Source organism: Amphiura filiformis, chromosome 6 (assembly GCF_039555335.1).
Source record: "Amphiura filiformis chromosome 6, Afil_fr2py, whole genome shotgun sequence".
NCBI classification, from domain to species: domain Eukaryota; kingdom Metazoa; phylum Echinodermata; class Ophiuroidea; order Amphilepidida; family Amphiuridae; genus Amphiura; species Amphiura filiformis.
In genome coordinates, this window is record NC_092633.1 from 12119392 (window position 1) to 12138134 (window position 18743).

General features: G+C 36.4%; 1 protein-coding gene across 2 annotated transcripts in view; it reads right to left on the reverse strand.

Annotated features, from left to right (window-relative positions):
• LOC140154977 (presequence protease, mitochondrial-like) overlaps positions 1-18743 on the reverse strand; it is a 118324-nt gene that overhangs the window by 63406 nt on the left and 36175 nt on the right. The window contains exon 1 of one of the 2 annotated variants that reach the window (XM_072177640.1): positions 13219-13350. The exons of the other annotated variant lie outside the window; for it this stretch is intronic. The gene's annotated coding sequence lies outside the window, so the exon portion shown is untranslated. Of the gene's footprint in view, positions 1-13218; positions 13351-18743 lie in introns of those variants that run through there. 2 annotated transcript variants of the gene reach the window in all.

An 18743-nucleotide genomic window follows, 5' to 3' on the forward strand; every position in this document is an offset into this window, starting at 1 on the left:
ACACAGTGTATATGTGGTATTTTTTCATTTGGGGTAAAAGGTCATGAAGGGGTCACTTAAGTGTTCAAGTGCAAGGAAATAAATATGGCTTCTTTAGAACAAAAAAATTACGGGAGATATTCATCATTTTCTACCCCGGTATCCAAAGATTTATCACCTGAATATCAAATCATGCATAGCACATTCACATGTATCGATCCCGTGTATTCATTTTAGTGTCTCTGCTGTACAATGTAATTATTAACCAGGCGTTGTCGGTGTGCGATAGCTCTAAAATCTATTATTGTCAGATTGTTTTTTATATACTGTGCACTGTGTGTCAGACAGCTGCCCACTCAACTTCAACAACAATAAAAAAACATCAAGTGATTGTAATAGCTGTGACTCCCTGCCCTATTAATACCTATTCTTGGATTTTCATCTTAATTAGAGATTGTTCATGCTGCCAACTTCAAATACAAATTCAAATGAATGCCTTACCTTGATTTGATTGCTCAGTGCAGGAACTGCTTAAGTGCAATAGCTGCCATTTGTAGATGCCATGTGTCAGATGAATACAATATTATATACTGCATGTAAGTTGCCAAATATTCACAGGGCAGCCATTGCACTTTCCCACTTCTTGTACTGAGCAATCGAATTACTCGCTATTGTTCTATCTCTGGAATTGGCTATTCCACTTGAAATCCATACACCCCTATGGAAGACAGCCATCTCCCATTTCAAATGGGAATCACCAAATCAGGCAATCCCATCAAGCCACCTTCTGTATAGTGGGTGTAATGATTTCAACTGGAATAGCCCAATAACATTTTAACCCATCAATGAAAAATCATGTGTAGGTGATTGAGCTTTGGGTTCCTACACCACGCATGTGTAGTGTACACGGCTATCAAATTCTGAGTAATGTACCTGGTAATCATTGTAATAAGAAACTTCTCTGAAAAGAGCTCAGAAATATTGGCGAGTTGGAGATTGATGTTAAATTGCTTGAATGCCTAGTAGGATGTCATCATCTGAAATATGCTTCCAAACAATTTTATAAACAACACAGTTCTGGCAATGTGCAAAGATGGGAGCATACAGAATCATCTTTCTCATCTATGATATCTTACTTTTGACCTGGGGTGTTGTCAGTAATGCCACAGTACTGTTGACATACACAAGAATATCTGGATTGAAGTCACCTACAGTAATCTTGGCATTAACCCTTGCCCTAAGTGATATTGCAACGTGTCTACTTGCTGCTTCCTTGGATGTAACTTCTGTTTTCTATTCTACATGTACACCATTAAACTCTAGCAATGACACAAACCTTCAATCTTTGGATGCTCACTTGTTATGTCAATCATCACAAGGTATTTGGTCTTTCTCCCAGTATTTCACACTTTTTCTTCATAGTCTGAATGCTTTTAATCAGTACTGTACAGTGGACAGAACTCTCTCAAGAAGATTGACCAAACACCGTGTATTATTACTTGTGACAGTCACCTTTTTCATAAGCTTTGTCTTTGGTGTTATCAGTGGTACAGCAAGTGATTTTAGCCCAAGCAGCATCATTGGACCATGGAAGAAAGAGATAAGAAGGAACCACAACGAACGCATTCACTTTGTACACTCCCTTTACCGACATTTAATTGACATTGTTATTCATGAGGATTTACTTTGATCAATACCCCGCGTTAAATAGGTGATTGGTATTGTACTCCATGTATTTGCATGTCTTCTGGAGCGTGTCTGAAGGATGATTTGAACTAATGACCTTCCGTGCAAGCACTCTATAGGATTTTCTCTGGTGACGTGATCATCGGTCATTGATGGCCTACATCTTTTTCTTCCATTTCGCCCAATTTTCCCGAACTTTGATGACTTTTTTCTCAGAGTTGGCAGTCTTTGGCACTGAAACGAAGTTAGCTAGTTACGATTATACACATATAAACTATTAAATTAAACAGGTTTCATGTACGGACTCAACCGAACATTGTACATTATTTAAGAATATTTTGCATCTATTTTTCATCGAAAAAGTCACCAAAATCTTACCTTATTTGCTAAAGATGAAACTCAGCAAAAAAACGGCCGATTTTGATGACCTTTTCGATGTTTTAAAGGACATTTTCTACATAACACGATCAAGAAAACAGTTTGACTGTAGATCCCAAAACAAAGCTACTATTCAAGTTCAGAGCATCAGTGAAATTCCATAATCTTACTTCTGGGTAGCGTTTGTTTGTTCTTGGATGGGTTTGTTATAGTTTTTTTCCAGTAATTATTTCGCCAAGCATCGATCGCGGTAAATGGATCATACATGAAAGTAAGTACCATTGATAGCTTTTCTTTTCATGCGTCAATATATATGCGGATTAAAACTTGGCCGATCGAAGTCGTTGTGGTTCCTTCTCATCTCTTTCTTCCATGATTGGACCCTGTGAAATACAACACTTTAAAGTTACTCTGCTCATCTTTTGGATCACATCTGTTCTATCCACTTTTTCATTAATTGTTGGCCTCAATATCAAAATGGTGCTGAAAGTTCGCAAACAATGCAAAGTGGAAGATTTTCATGAGGAACAATTTCCAACAACACCAAATTCAATCCCAGTCATGCCAAAAGCACAGAGTCAGCAGGACAATTCTAACCACACAACACCACTTTTTTTCAGGAGAGTAGCTGCATCTGGGCTTACACTTCCATCCAACAGTCCTGTAAAACTTAGCACAGCAACTTCCATCAATATACATAATCCTGAGTCTTCTGTGGTGTCTCAAAACAATCTGAGCCCTTCAACACCAGGAACATCAAGCTCTTCATGTAGCATCTGTTCACCAATCTGGCAAAGCACACCACAAAGTATTAAGCAAAATTCTAACAGCACCAAAAATATTTTGCTTAGGAGAGCAGCCAAAGCTGGGCTTACACTTCCATCCAACGGCTCTGTGAAAGTAGAAACACCAACCTCAATAAATATACACAGCCCTGCTCCTTCTTTGCTGTCTCCAAACAATGCATCTGTATTCAGCCCTCCAGTACAAGGAACATCACAAGAGACCAGCTCTAGCTTCTTTCCATCAACCTGGCTAAGCATACCTACAGCAAAAAGTGAACAGCAAAATGATAACTATAGGAAGCCCACTTTGCTCAAGAGACCAGCTACATATGGGCTCACACTTCCATCCAATAGAAGTTCTTTAAAACTAGAGATACCAAATTATATTAACACGCACAGCACAAATGGTCGACGCAGTTCTAATTCTTCACCTTATTTGTCTTCAAACAGTGTACCAGTGTTCAATGTGACCCCTTCAACACCAGAATTATCAGAAAGGAGCAGCCCTTCATGTAGCACCATTTCACCAACATGGATAAGTACAACATCATCAGCGTCTCAAACTGGTTCCTCTAATTACTTCTTTACTGAAGGATGGCAAAACTCTTTGATTGGATATCGGCAGGAGACTGAACCCATGTCTCCATTTACAATTACTAGCACTGGAAGTTCTGGCATCTCAAAAATAGCCACAATCACTTCATTTCTTTCAGCAGCGGCAGAACAGGAAATTGCCAAGAATTTTCTTCAGGTGACACTGAGCCGCATGACAAAATTACTTTTCTTAAGAACCATTATTTTTGCTCTATTGTGGATTCCAGGGCTTGTTGTATTCAGTATTCCATATGATATGATGGTAAGTCTCTATGAAAACAACCATCATCTCTTTGCTTTTGTGATATTTGTAGGCAAACTTCCAAGATTGAATCATGCTATCAACCCTGTGGTGTACAGCTTCATGACATCAAAATTTAAACAAAAGTTTACCACACTTTTTAAGAGGAATAAGGTTTAAAATGAAGTATATAATGCTATAAAATCATTCTGAAACCACTGTTGTCCCATTTAAAGTCCACATGCCCCTGTGGAAGATTTGCAAAAATCTTCCACAGGAGAGTATGAATTTCAAATGTAATTATATATCAATTTAAAGTCTGAATATATATGATTTTGGTCAAATTTGAATTTGAATATGTTATAATGTATTATATAGTGAAGCCGCCTAATTTGCATATTTGCATAATTAATTAGCTAATTTGCAGAAATTCTAATTAATTATGCAAATTAGGGCAGCTAGCTCATTAATTATGCATAAATTATCTGGAAGTCATTAGGAACACTTTGACCAAGTTTGAAACCAATAGGAGTCAAATATTTTGTTCGACAAGATTTTTAAACTAGTAACTATATACTATAACATTAACAATAGATCTATTACGTAACAACACAATTTCGTAACACATTAATCTTTTATATGACTCTCGCAATTTGCCAACAGTCACACATACCTTTGACTACATTTGCCGACAGTCACATGGTATTGACGACAAGTCATTTTTTGCCGTCAAAATTTTGTATTGTGGGGTGTCACACCCCCATACCCCCCCCCCCCCCAATCTAGCGGCGGCTCTGTCTCTGCCCTATTCAATTAGTATGTTTAAAATATGAATAGAGCACTTCTAAAATGCCTTCAATAGCACCTTTTATTATAAGAGGTCAACGATACATGCACCGTAACCACTCGGGTATAAGCCCACCTTCGGCTTAGTTCTTAAATCATACCAATGCTTTTCTTTCACATTTAGGAACAAATATCAAATATTTAAAAAAATATCAGTTAAAAATTAACATTCCATACTTATAAATTGATATAGATGATAGAAATTGCTGGTACATTTGGCATATTTGAATGGGGCAGATTGTTCTTATTTTTAAATTCAATTACTAGCCCCTCCCTGGTTATAAGCCCACCCCCATTTTTGAAGTGAAATTGCCCATCTCAAGTAGAAAGCTATGCCATGTTGGATCTCCTGGTGGCAGATTCAATTGGTACGTTTACGCGATTGCGTCACCAGTGTACCAAAAATCTCCTTACCACACCCCATAGGATTAGGTTAGTGTGTGCAATTTCCCATCATGCTCTTGTTAGTTGAACGTAACATGGCATAATAAACGAACAGGTATTGTGAAATAGTCTTCCTACTGATGATAAATGTAATTTTAATTCCATGAGTATTTCTCAATTTAAGCAGTTGTTTTTGGTAAAAACTGTGTAATATATATCTTTTTAATCTGAATTTTAGTACATATTATTCCTTTTGTTCACAATTTCATGTACCATTTATAATATATTTGTATTTTATGATATCTTACTGTATTATTGCTTCTTGTACTCAATGTATCATTGTAAATGCAGGGCCTCCATGGAAATCAGTGTTTTTACATTGAAGGAGTTACCCTGGGTAAAAAAAATTCAAATAAATAAATAAAGTTTGTCTGTTTACAGTAATCTATGTTACAGCATCCAAGTGACTTTGTTAGCTATATTGCATGCACCAATGCATTAAGGACCGACTGGACCATCAATGTCGAGAATTTAAAAAAAATCAATATATTGGCCACTCAATATCGATAAAAATCAATAAATCGATTTTCCTCCCAATTTTACTCATATTAGGGGTCACATCTCACATGTACTATCAACTAGGGCTCAACCAATATGGCATTCGTCTACTGATCCAATATCCCATATCGATTTTATAATATCGGCCGTTATCCGATCCAATCCGATATTGGTAAAAAAAATCAATTAAAAAAAAAAAGTTTTCAGCGACTTTATAATAAGCTTGAATATAATGTTCTTTTTGATGTGGGGTATAAGATAAAAAACAAAATGTTCACACAAAGTTCAGAAAATTTTCCCTTCTTCCCTTCTACTTGCAATATCTCCCTAACCATTAACCCCCCATACAAAACAATGTCATTTTTGGATTTCTTGGGGAATTTCCTCCCAGAAAATGTATATTTTTCCTGTGGTAACATACACAGTTACTGAAATAATTAATTTCAAACGTAAATTGGTGCATTTCTCGGAACAGAAAAGGTGTCACACGAAATTTACCAGTTCAAAACATGTGGCCACAAGTGAAAACTTTGAAAAGACCCTGATATTTACTTTTTCACCCATTCAACCATAATCCCATGTCTGTAATCTATCTTAGGCCAAAAAAGAAATGCGATTTCTTTTTTAAATTTTTTTATTCCTGACTTTTTTTCATGGTATTTTGAGAAAAAAGTCTGATTTTCGCCGATTTTCCCAACATACAGCATCGGGACGGAAGCACGGACATTGCAAAAATATTATGCCTGTTGTAATAGTTGTGACTTCCTGCCCAATTAATGTCTATTCTTAAAATTTCAGTTCATGCTGACAACAATAAACTAAAATGAATCTCTTACCTTGATTTGACTGCTCAGTGCAGGAAGTGCTTTTAAGGTGCAATAGCTGCCATGTGTAGATGCCATGTGTCAAGTGTCAATATACTGCATGTAAGTTGCCAAATGTTCACAGGGTAGCTACATGTATTACACTTAGCCACTTCTTGCACTGAGCAGTTGAATTACTCTCTATTGTTCTACCTCTGAAATTGGCTATTCCACTTGAAATCCACCCAACAGCGGAGCAGGTTTTAAATGGTCGTCGCCAATTCAGGCGGGCAATGTAGTGCAATAGATTTTCTAATTTACATGCACGTGCAAATTATGTTAAAGTTGTCATATTTGACACATGAGTAGTACTTATAGTGCTATTTAACCTAGGATATGGAGGCATTTTAACAGTACCCTCATTTTAGTAGTAAAAGGTCATTGAACTTTGCACAGAAGGTCAAGTTCAAAATTACTCAGACCTGTTCAAAACTCACACCATCATGATCCTCTGGTAATACGGATTCAGAAAAAGTATACTTTGACCTATCTATGATATACGGTTATGGAGTTGGGCAAAAGAGTAACATTGTGATGTCAAAGGTCCAATTTTTCCCCCAATGCGAGCGAAAATTAAACTTGCTCTGATTTTGATGAAACTGGTCTCAAATTATTTCTCTTGTTGCAAGAAATCAAAAAGAATAGTTTTAACTATCCTGGGAGCTCTCTTATCCAGGTAACATAATAAGGTTGATTAGATTCAATGCAACTCAATGGGTATTGTAGATTTTGATATGTTACTGAGGTAACGAAACATCATATACATAGCACAAACTATTATTTTTTACTATGATTTATCATGGAAAGACCAATAATTTGGGACCATTTTCAACAAGATCAGAACATTTTTCAATTTTGCTCCATGTAGTGCCAAAATTAGACCTATGACGTCACTATACTTTTTCTGAATCCTTATGACTAGAGGAACAAATTGAGCGTGTTTTTAACCAAGAGCAATGTTTAACTTGACCTCTGTGTAAAAGTTCAACAACCTTTTCCCACCAAATAAGTCTGCTGTTGAAATGCCTCCATAGCCTCCTTGAATAAGTTCATCAGGACTGTTAGATATCAATTATTGGTAAATTATGCTTTACAAATCCACTTGATTACTCACGTTTTTAGACATTTCATTTTCTGTCGGAAGACTTCATCAGTAATGTGATGAACCAGCAACACACCTACTCTCATCTCCAGAGGGTGAAGTTCTTTGTAATAGCTGGTCATATACATGATTGAGTGAGTATGTCCCTTCATCGTGGTTGATAACGTTGGCCCCCATTTTCTGATCCACATTGCTTCTCTAATCTGGTTTGGTTGCATGAGTCTTTGTCGATTACTTTAGCTCCCTCACAATCAATGACATGGTTTTGCTGTGATACATGGTCTGTGATGGCGGACTTGATAATTTCATCGACCGACTCCTTTCGAACAGCGCGCATGAATTTCCTCCCTGTTAGCTTTTCAGATTCTTTTAAATGTTCTTTCAGTCTTACCCCGAAGGGTCTGCCGTTTTCCCCAATGTACGACTTCTTGCAGTTTTTGCATGGTATTTCATAAACACAATCGCAAGTTTTGGTGGCTTCTATTTTGTCTTTGGGGTGCACGAGGTTTTGTTTTAGCATATTGTGTGGTCTCACCGCTGTCTGGATGTTATGCTTTTTAAACACTCGTTGCAGTCTTTCAGACACACCTTGGACATATGGTATCACTATCATGCCCTTACTACTTTCTGTGTTCTTGTCCTTTGCTTTCTTCTTCTCTTTGGTCTTATCTCCGATCTGATGTTTTACTTTTTCAATCGTCCAGTTAGGATATCCACATTGATTTAGCGCATGTTTGATGTGTTCCTCCTCCTGTTGTTTATTCTCCTATTCTGTTACAATCGCATCTTTCCGATCTAGCAATGTTTTGACTACTCCCAATTTCTGGCGCAAGGAATGTTGCGAAGCAAAATTTAAATATTGTTCGGTGTGCATTTTCTTTCTGTACACTTGTCTTCACCGAACCGTCTTCTTTCCGATTAATCAGCATATCGAGGAAAGGTATTTTTCCTTCTGCTTCCTCCTCGTGAGTGAAATTAATGTTGTTGGTTGAATCTGCTTTGTTGAGGTGATCTGTCAGTTCTTGCGTAGTGCCCTTTGGTATAATCTCTAGGATATCGTCAACATATCTTTTCCATAATTTTGGACAACAGGCAATGGGTGCATTGGCTATAGCTTTTTGTTCCCACCATTCCATAAAATGTTTGCGATAATCGCGCTCACCAGGCTTCCCATGGCCGCTCCAAATTTCTGCATGTAAATTTCTCCCCTGAATGAAAAATATGTCGTCGTCAAGACAAACTCAAGTAATTCAATAATGTCCTCAGTGTTGAGTAATGTTCTTTGTTTCAGCGTGGTGTCCTTGTCCAGATAATCTCTCACTATCTCCATTGATAGGTGTATTCGTGAACAGTGACACAACATCATTTGAATTGAAAATGTCCTCGTCGTCAATTCTGTCCATAGCTAGTTCTTCCGCTAATCCTCGCGAGTTAGTGGGAAGTCTTCCGACGAAAGATGAAACATCTAAAAATGTGAGTAATCAAGTGGATTTGTAAAGCACAATTTACCAATAAGCCTCCATAGCCTATTATGATTAGCACTATATGTACTATTATCTCTGCCAAATACAGGAAATTTAACATGATTTGCATGATTGTTACAGGAATTTATTGGACTAATATGCCATCAATCTATCTTCTTTTGTGGGTGTAATGATTTCAACAGGAATAGCCCAATAACATTTTAAGCCATCAATGAAAAAAAATTTTAATGAAAAATTATAGTAAAATCTTGCATGTAGGTGATTGAGTTCAGGTCCTACACCACGCATGTGTAGTGTACACGCCTATCAAATTCTGAGAGGTGTACCTTTTAATAAGAAACTTTTCTCTGAAATATTGGTCAGTACAGTTTGAAGATTGATGTTAAATTGCGTGAATGCCTGAATTGTCAATATCTGAAATACATCTATAAGCTTCCAAACAATCTTTTTAAACAATACAGTTCTGGCAATGTGCAAAGATGGGAGCATACGGAATCATCTTTCTCATCTATGATATTTTACTTTTGACCTGGGGTGTCGTCAGTAATGTCACTGTACTGTTGATATACACAAGAATATCTGTATTGAAGTCACCTACAGTAATCTTGGCATTAACCCTTGCCCTAAGTGATATTGCAACATGTCTACTTGCTGCTTCCTTGGATGTAACTTCTGTTTTCTATTCTACACCATTAAACTCTAGCAATGACACAAACCTTCAATCTCTGGATGCTCACTTGTTATGTCAATCATCACAAGGTATTTGGTCTTTCTCCCAGTATTTTACACTTTTTCTTCATAGCCTGAATGCTTTTAATCAGTACTGTACAGTGCACAGAACTCTCTCAAGAAGATTGACCAAACGCCGTGTACTATTACTTGTGACAGTCACCTTTTTCATAAGCTTTGTCTTTGGTGTTATCAGTGGTACAGCAAGTGGTTATAGCCCAAGCAGCATAATTGGACCCTGTGAAATACAACACTTTAAAGTTACTCTGCTCATCTTTTGGATCACATCTGTTCTGTCCACTTTTTCAGTAATTATTGGCCTCAATATCAAAATGCTGCTGAAAGTTCGCAAACAATGCCAAGTGGGAGATTTTCCTCTTCATGAACATTGTGATCAGGAACAAGCTCCACCAACACCAAATTCAATCCCAGCAATGCCAAAAGCACAGAGTCTGCAGGAAGATTCTAACCTCACAAAATCACCTTTGTTCAGGAGAGTAGCTGCACCTGGGCTTATATTTCCATCCCAAAGGTCTGTGAAAGTAGAAACATCAACCTCTATGAATATATGCAGACCTGGTCCTTCTTTGCTGTCTCCAAACAGTGCAATTGTATTGAGCCCTCCAACACAAGGAACATCGAAAGGGGACAGCGCTAGCTTCTTTCCACCAACCTGGCTAAACATACCTACACCAAAAAGTGGAGAGCAAAATGCTAACTACAGAAAGCCTACTTTGCTCAGAGACCAGTAAAACTAGACATACCAATCTCTATTAACACACACAGCATAAATGGTCCATCCAGTATTAATGCTTCACCTTCTTTGTCGTCAAACAGTGTACCAGTGTTCAATGTGACCCCTTCAACACCAGGAGCATCAGATATGAGCAGCCCTTCATGTAGCACAGTTTCACCAAAAAGCACAACATCATCAGCCTCTCAAACTGATTTCTCTTCCTTCTTTCCTCAAGGATGGCAAAACTCTGTTACCGGATCTCAACAGGAGAATGAACCCGACACTTCATATCCAAATACTAGTACTGAACCCGACACTTCATTTCCAAATACTAGTACTGGAAGTTCTGGCCTCTCAAAAATAGACACAATCAGTTCATTTGTTCAGCAGCGACAGAACAGAAAATTGCCAAGAATTTTCTTCATGTGACACTGAGCCGCATGACAAAGTTACTTTTCTTAAGAACTATTATCTTTACTCTATTGTGGATTCCAGGGCTTGTTGTATTCAGTATTCCATATGATATGATGGTAAGTCTCTATGAAAACAACCATCATCTCTTTGCTCTTGTGATATTTGTAGGCAAACTTCCAAGATTGAATCACGCTATCAACCCTGTGGTGTACAGCTTCATGACATCAAAATTTAAACAAGAGTTCACCAAACTTATCAAGAGGAATAAGGTTTAAAACGAAGTATATAAATAGGCATATCGCCTCAAAAATAAGCACATCAGTAACAAGTTCTTTAATGTTTCTACATGAATGATCTATTTGAAATTATCCAAAATAAAAAAACAGAATTGAAATCAGACAGTGCATAATTGTGATGTAGTGTCAATATTAAGATGCTCGTAAATGTGAAAACCTGCCACAAATACTTTTTGTAGACTATTATGTCAAAATTGGCACATTTCGAGATTTTGAAGGCTTATTTGGACATTTCCTTGACAAAATCAGCATTAATTTAATTACCACAGGTTATTTTGACTCCCTGAAAATCACTTACCCCCCACGAAAAAAATCCTGGTGCCGCCACTGATTATCACCATATGTGATGCGATCAAGCAAAATCAGTCGGAACTCGGAAATATTGATTTTGAGATATAGCCAAACAAAGGAACTATTTCCGTTTGTTTCCTGTTGTCTTGGAAACTTTTTAATTGCTCATATCTTTGGAACTGCTTATTCAATTTTAATGGGGTTTTCTGCAAAATCCAGCTTTGTAAATGGTTTTTACTATCCTATAAGAAACTGAAAATTAATATCTCCCGAGTTCCGACTGATTTTGCTTGATCGCGTCACATATTGTCCAGTTTTATGGCTAGCTAGTACACATTTTTCCAATAATTCTTGTGTTGTATTATTAATATTTATATAAAACAATTTAGTATTTATATGTCTTAAATGCTATGAAAGTGCTACATGTATGAAATCTGTAATTCATTATATTAATTATATTATATATGTCTTAATGGATATAAAATTGTTGAATGGTTATAAATAGCTTATTAAATGGTTCTCATGATCGTGAGGGCAATACTGAGTCTATTCCTTGCTGCCTTTGTTGTGTTTTGTTGTGTTTGCCTGATGTCTCGAGACAATTGAACAGTTTTTTGGTCAGATCATATATATTAAATTAACAGTTATTTGTCTAACCGTTTAAACAGTCCACAATCTGGTCGGTTAAGGGATCAGGAATGAGCGTTTTAAGCATTTCGACAGTATTTTTTTGTGGGACATGAGAGCACATCAGACATATCGAATTGCATTCTGAATACGCAGAATGTCTTTCTGATATCAAATAATTTTCATTTTTTGAAATTCACGATAAAATACAAATTTTAAGACAAATTATTAAAATTTGATATTTTTCACATTTTTGATATATAACAGTCCTCGAAGTAAATTTTATAAATCCAATGATATATTCTTAAAGTGTATGTAGCTGGGAGGAAAAGCCGACAATCAATTGAAAATTTTGACCTTTCATATTGAAGATATGGATTTTTTCCCAAAAGACCCAATTTTTTTTGGTGTTTTGGGAAAAAATCCATATCTTCGATACGAAAGGTCCAAATTTTCAATTGATCGTCGGCTTTTCATCCCACCTACATACACTTCAAGTATAAATCATCAGATTTATAAAGCTTACTTCGAGTACTGTTAAATATCAAAAATATCAATTTTTAATGATTTGCCATGTGTATTACATTGCGAATTTTAAAAAATCAAAATTATTTGATATCATCAGGACATTCTTCGTATTCAGAATGCAATTCGATATGTCTGATGTGCCCTAATGTCCCACAATAAATACTGTCCAAACGTTCATACCCCATCCCTTAACCGTAACGTATGTAAAAAAAAAGGAAATTTTTTTTTTATATAGTTTTTTCAATTTTTAAGTTAGTTATAGAGCCTAAATTTCTTGTTATTCAAGGTTTTTTTAACATGCCCCCCCCCCATAAAAAAAATCTGGATTTTTAATTCAAAAATCACAAATTTACGGCCAGAAATTAGCAGATTTTTGGTAGGAAAACAGTCGGCAACCCGAGATTTGAAATATACTGCGATGGTTTGCAAATGCGTGTATCCTCAGTATTCTATTGTATTGTGTTTTAAACAGCCGGGAACCAGTGGAACCAAAACAATATGGCGGCGTGCGATTGGTGTTATTCAGTGGTGAGAACCCGGGTGAGAATTGCTTATTTCTTACCTAGCTAGCCTTGTCAGATAGAAAATCCTGAATCAAAACTAATTCCAATATATGTCAATAATGTCTATTCTTGAAATTTCAGTAGAGATTGTCCAGGCTGCCAACTTCAACAACAAACTAAAATAAATCTCTTACCTTGATTAGACGAAGATGGGTTGATGGCATCATTGCCTGAATTGTAAACTCCCATTTAAAACCTGCACCCCGTGTGGGAGATTACAGTTGTGTCTTCCATAGGGGTGTAATAGCCAATTTCAGAGGTAGAACAATAGAGAGTAATTCAACTGCTCAGTGCAAGAAGTGGGTAAGTGCAATAGCTGCCATGTTAGATGAGTACAATATACTGCATTTAAGTTGCCAAATGTTCACAGGGCAGCCATTGCACTTACCCACTTCTGGCACTGGGCAGTCAAATTACTCTCCATTGTTCTACCTCTGACATTGGCTATTCCACGCATGTGTAGTATACACAGCTATCAAATTATGAGAGGTGCTAGACCTATGTTCCTAGTAATAAGAATCTTTTCTCTGAAAAGAGCATAGAAATATTGGTGAGTTCAGTTTGAAGATTGATGTTAAATTGCTTAAGGTTATTAATTATTTTAAACTGTTGTGATTTGGTAGTTCACAGCATCTTACGAATGGTAGTGAGCTTTGGCAAAAACTGCATTGTTCAATTCATAGCGAGTGTGTAGAAGAATTAAAATATCACAGATATACTTTTATAGGTGCTGTGGTTCTTGAGTTACTTTGTAAAGAGGGCTGAAACAACAACACTTTTGTAAAACGTACATAACTCATTAACAACAATACATTGTAAATTAAGCAAGTTTGCAAAGTATACGATTTGTAGAATGAACTTCTACAAAACATTAAGGTGTTAGTTATCAATAATATATTGATCTAGATAATGAAAATCGATTTTTAGGTTGCTTCGACCAACAATACCTCGTCTACCCTTAAATGCCTGGAAATATGCTTTCAACAGGAATAGCCCAATTAACATTTTATCAATGAAAAATTATGCTAAATCTTGTATATGTAGGTGATTGAGCTTTGGGTTCCTACACCACGCATGTGTAGTGTACACGGCTATCAAATTTTGAGTGGTGTATCTGGTAACCATGGTAACAAGAAACTTTTCTCTGAAAAGAGCTTAGAAATATTGGTGAGTACAGTTTGAAGATTGATTTTAATTGCTTGAATGCCTTAAATGTCATCATCTGAATAATATGCTTCCAAACAATTTTTTTTAACAACACAGTTCTGGCAATGTGCAAAGATGGGAGCATACGGAATCATCTTTCTCATCTATGATATTTACTTTTGACCTGGGGTGTCGTCAGTAATGCCACAGTACTGTTGACATACACAAGCATATCTGTATTGAAGTCACCTACAGTAATCTTGGCCTTAACTCTTGCCCTAAGTGATATTGCAACGTGTCTACTTGCTGCTTCCTTGGATGTAACTTCTGTTTTCTATTCTACACCATTAAACTCTAGCAATGACACAAACTTTCAATCTCTGGATGCTCACTTGTTATGTCAATCATCACAAGGTATTTGGTCTTTCTCTCAGTATTTTACACTTTTTCTACATAGCCTGAATGCTTTTAATCAGTACTGCACAGTGGACAGAACTCTCTCAAGAAGATTGACCAAACGCTGTGTACTATTACTTGTGACAGTCACCTTTTTCATAAGCTTTGTCTTTGGTGTTATCAGTGGTACAGCAAGTGATTTTAGCCCAAGCAGCATCATTGGACCATGTGAAATACAACACTTCAAAGTTACTCTGCTGATCTTTTGGATCACATCTGTTTTATCCACTTTTTCAGTAATTGTTGGCCTCAATATCAAAATGGTGCTGAAAGTTCGCAAACAATGCAAAGTGGGAGATTTTCCTCTTCATGAACATAGTTCTCGGGAACAATCTCCAACAACACCAAATTCAATCCCAGTCATGCCAACACTTCCATCCAGCAGTCCTGTAAAGCTTAGCACAGCAATTTCCATCAATAAACATAATCCTGAATCTTCTGTGGTGTCTCAAAACAGTTCAGCAGTGTTCAATCTGAGCTCTTCAACACCAGGAACATCACAAACAGGAGGCTCTTCATGTACATGTAGCACCTGTTCACCAATCAGCCAAAGCACACCACAAAGTAAGCAGCAAAATTCTCACTACACAAAAAAACATATGCTCAAGAGAGCAGCCAAAGCTGGACTTACACTTCTATCCAACAGGTCTGTAAATGTAGAAGCACCAACCTCTATAAATATACACAGTCCTGATCCTTTGATATCTCCAAACAATGAATCTGTATTGAGCCCTCCAACACAAGGAACATCACAAGAGACCAGCTCTAGCTTCTTTCCATCAACCTGGCTAAGCATACCTACACCAAAAAGTGAACAGCAAAATGCTAACTATAGGAAGCCCACTTTTCTCAAGAGACCAGCTACAGATGGGCTTACACTCCCATCCAATAGAAGTTCTGTCAAACTAGACATACCAAACTATATTAACACACACAGCATAAATGGTTCATGCAGTTCTAATGCTTCACCTTCTTTGTCTTTAAACAGTGTACCAGTGTTCAATGTGACCCCTTCAACACCAGAATTATCAGAAAGGAGCTGCTCTTCATGTAGCAGCTCTTCACCAACATGGATAAGCACAACATCATCAGCCTCTCAAAATGGTTCCTCTAATTACTTCTTTCCTCAAGGATGGCAAAACTCTTTGATTGGATATCGGCAGGAGAATGAACCCGACACTTCATTTCCAAATACTAGTACTGGAAGTTCTGGCATGTCAAAAATAGACACAATCAGTTCATTTGTTCAGCAGCGACAGAACAGAAAATTGCCAAGAATTTTCTTCAGGCGACACTGAGGCGCATGACAAAGTCACTTTTCTTAAGAACAATTATCTTTACTCTATTGTGGATTCCAGGGCTTGTTGTATTCAGTATTCCATATGATATGATGGTAAGTCTCTATGAAAACAACCATCATCTCTTTGCTTTTGTGATATTTGTAGGCAAACTTCCAAGATTGAATCATGCTATTAACCCTGTGGTGTACAGCTTCATGACATCAAAATTTAAACAAGAGTTTACCAAACTTATCAAGAAGGATTAGGTTTAAAATATGTATATATTAATGCTATAAAATCATGTTGAAACCACTGTTGTCCCATTTAAAGTCCACAAGATCCCTGTGGAAGATTTTGCAAATATCTTCCACAGGAGAGTATGAATTTCAAATGAAATTATACATTAATTTAAAGCATTAATACATGATTTTGGTCAAATTTTAATTTGGTCATTCTTTGCCAAATATAATATTGAATGGCTTTGAGTGTGATACAAGAATATATAGAAAAATATTGCACAAGTCGAAGATGAGTGCAATATTCTTTTATCAAGTGCAATATATTTTTGTATCACACCAAAAATCCACCATTCAATATTATTATTATTATTTATATCAGACTGACTTGGTAATTAAATTAACTTTGCCTAACTCAGTGCGAGTGTATTGCCAATAAGAGGAATGTACACGCTGCACATGCAATATGTTTTAAATATTGTAGTCGTCCGGCTCTTTTGAAGACTGTGATACACAGATTTATTGTTCCACTCAGAGGTCTGATATAAATAATAATATAAAATATTATTAGTAACAACTAGTTTCCTGGTAAAACCTAATGAGGTAAAATGAAAGAAAACTCACTTACTAACTTAGCCGCTTAACTGTGGTATTCACCTAGGTTTCATTATCATTGAGGTATAGGACTTTTCATTTTTTCGGAGAAGAGCAGATAGGGCAACTACTTGATTATATTTCTACATGTTCATACTACATACTCTTAAAATCACATTTTTGTTCCTGAAATGGGGGTTATAGCGCCCTCAATGGGCACTCTCTCCATAGGGCTACATGTAAAGACCAGTTATAGACAAATGGCCCTAAAATAAAACAGACTCGTGCAAATATCCTCAAATTTTGCATATGATGTAGATTTAACATCTGGAATGTAATGCAAGTGATGTCGTTGCTGCTCTTCTAAATTCATTTTTAAAATGTCCGCCCCAGACCAAGGTGTATTTAATAAAGTCATGATTATGACTCTGTTGTCCCTAAACACAATAAATCTGGCTGAATCCAATTATGGCTAAAAATTGGATTTGAAAAAAAAATCGTTTTGAAAAGTCAAAAATTCCGGCGCCGGAATTGTCTAGAGCAATGATGTCCCAATAATACAATGAGGGATTATTTTGTGCTCATTTATCGTCAGCCTTCAATGTATTATTGGGACATCATTGCTCTAGACAATTTCAGTGCGGGAATTTTGAATATAGCGTGTTGAGAGTCGGCTGTTTTTATTCATTTTTATGGTCAATATGAGTTTGTTTTAAATAAAACCATGTAATTCGTGCTTGATAATTATTTTTCGAACATATAAGACATAATGTTGTGATTGCTGCACACTTCCTTTAACAGTCCGCTAAGTAAAATTTATAAATCTAATGATATTTACTTAAAGTGTAAATATGGCAGCTGGGAGGAAAAGCCGACGATCATTTGAAAATTTTGACTTTTCGAATATACATTTTTTTCCAAAAAAAGACCTAACAAATTTAGGTTTTTTGGGGAAAAAATGTATATCTTCAAAACGAAAGGTCAAGATTTTCAAATGATCATAGGCTTTTCCTCCAATTGATAAATTTTTCTTTGAGGACTGTAAAATATGAAACATAAAAAAATATGAATTTGTAATAATTTGCCATAAAATGTGTTTTACATCAAAAATTTCAAAAAATCTAAATTACTTGATATCAAGACATTCCTTGTATTCAGAATGCTATTTGATATGTCTGATGTGCTCTCATGTCCCACAAAAAATACTGTGCAAATGTTGCTATCCGATTCCTTAAGCAGTTGTTATTAGTAAAATTCTGAATTTTAGTACATGTTATTCCTTTTGTTCCCGATTTCATGTACCATTTATAACATATTTGTATTTCATGATATTTTACTGTATATATTTATGATGTATCAATGTATCATTGTAAATGCAGGGCCTCCTTGGAAATCGAAATCAGTGTTTTTACACTGAAGGAGTTACCCTGAGTAAAAAAATTCAATTCAAATAAATAAAGTTTGTCTGTTTGCAGTAATCTATGTTACAACATCCAAGTGACTTTGTTAGCTATATTGCACCAATGCATTTAACCCTAACACTGACCCAGGTTTTTTGCTATCGGAAGTCACAGAAGATCCGAAAAAATTGAAGAAGAAGAAGAATTTTTGACTTGGCACCTCCGGGATTCGAACCTTTGACCCCCCGCATGCCAACCACACGATCGCAGACCGGGAGCTACATGGGTTATTGCTGCCCGGCCAGCAATTCCGTGACCATTTGACACTTAGGGTGATTGCGTCATCGCAGACCCTGGGATGCATGCATGCGCAGAATTGTTCATCGTGGTATTCTGTGGTATTTATGGGTGTAAGGGTTAACATAGGCTCTAATCTGGAAAAATACATCTTAACTAACCCTAACACTGACCCAGGTTTTTGCTATCGGAAGTCACAGAAGATCCGAAAAAGTGAAGAAGAAGAAGAATTTTGACTTAACTTACCAAA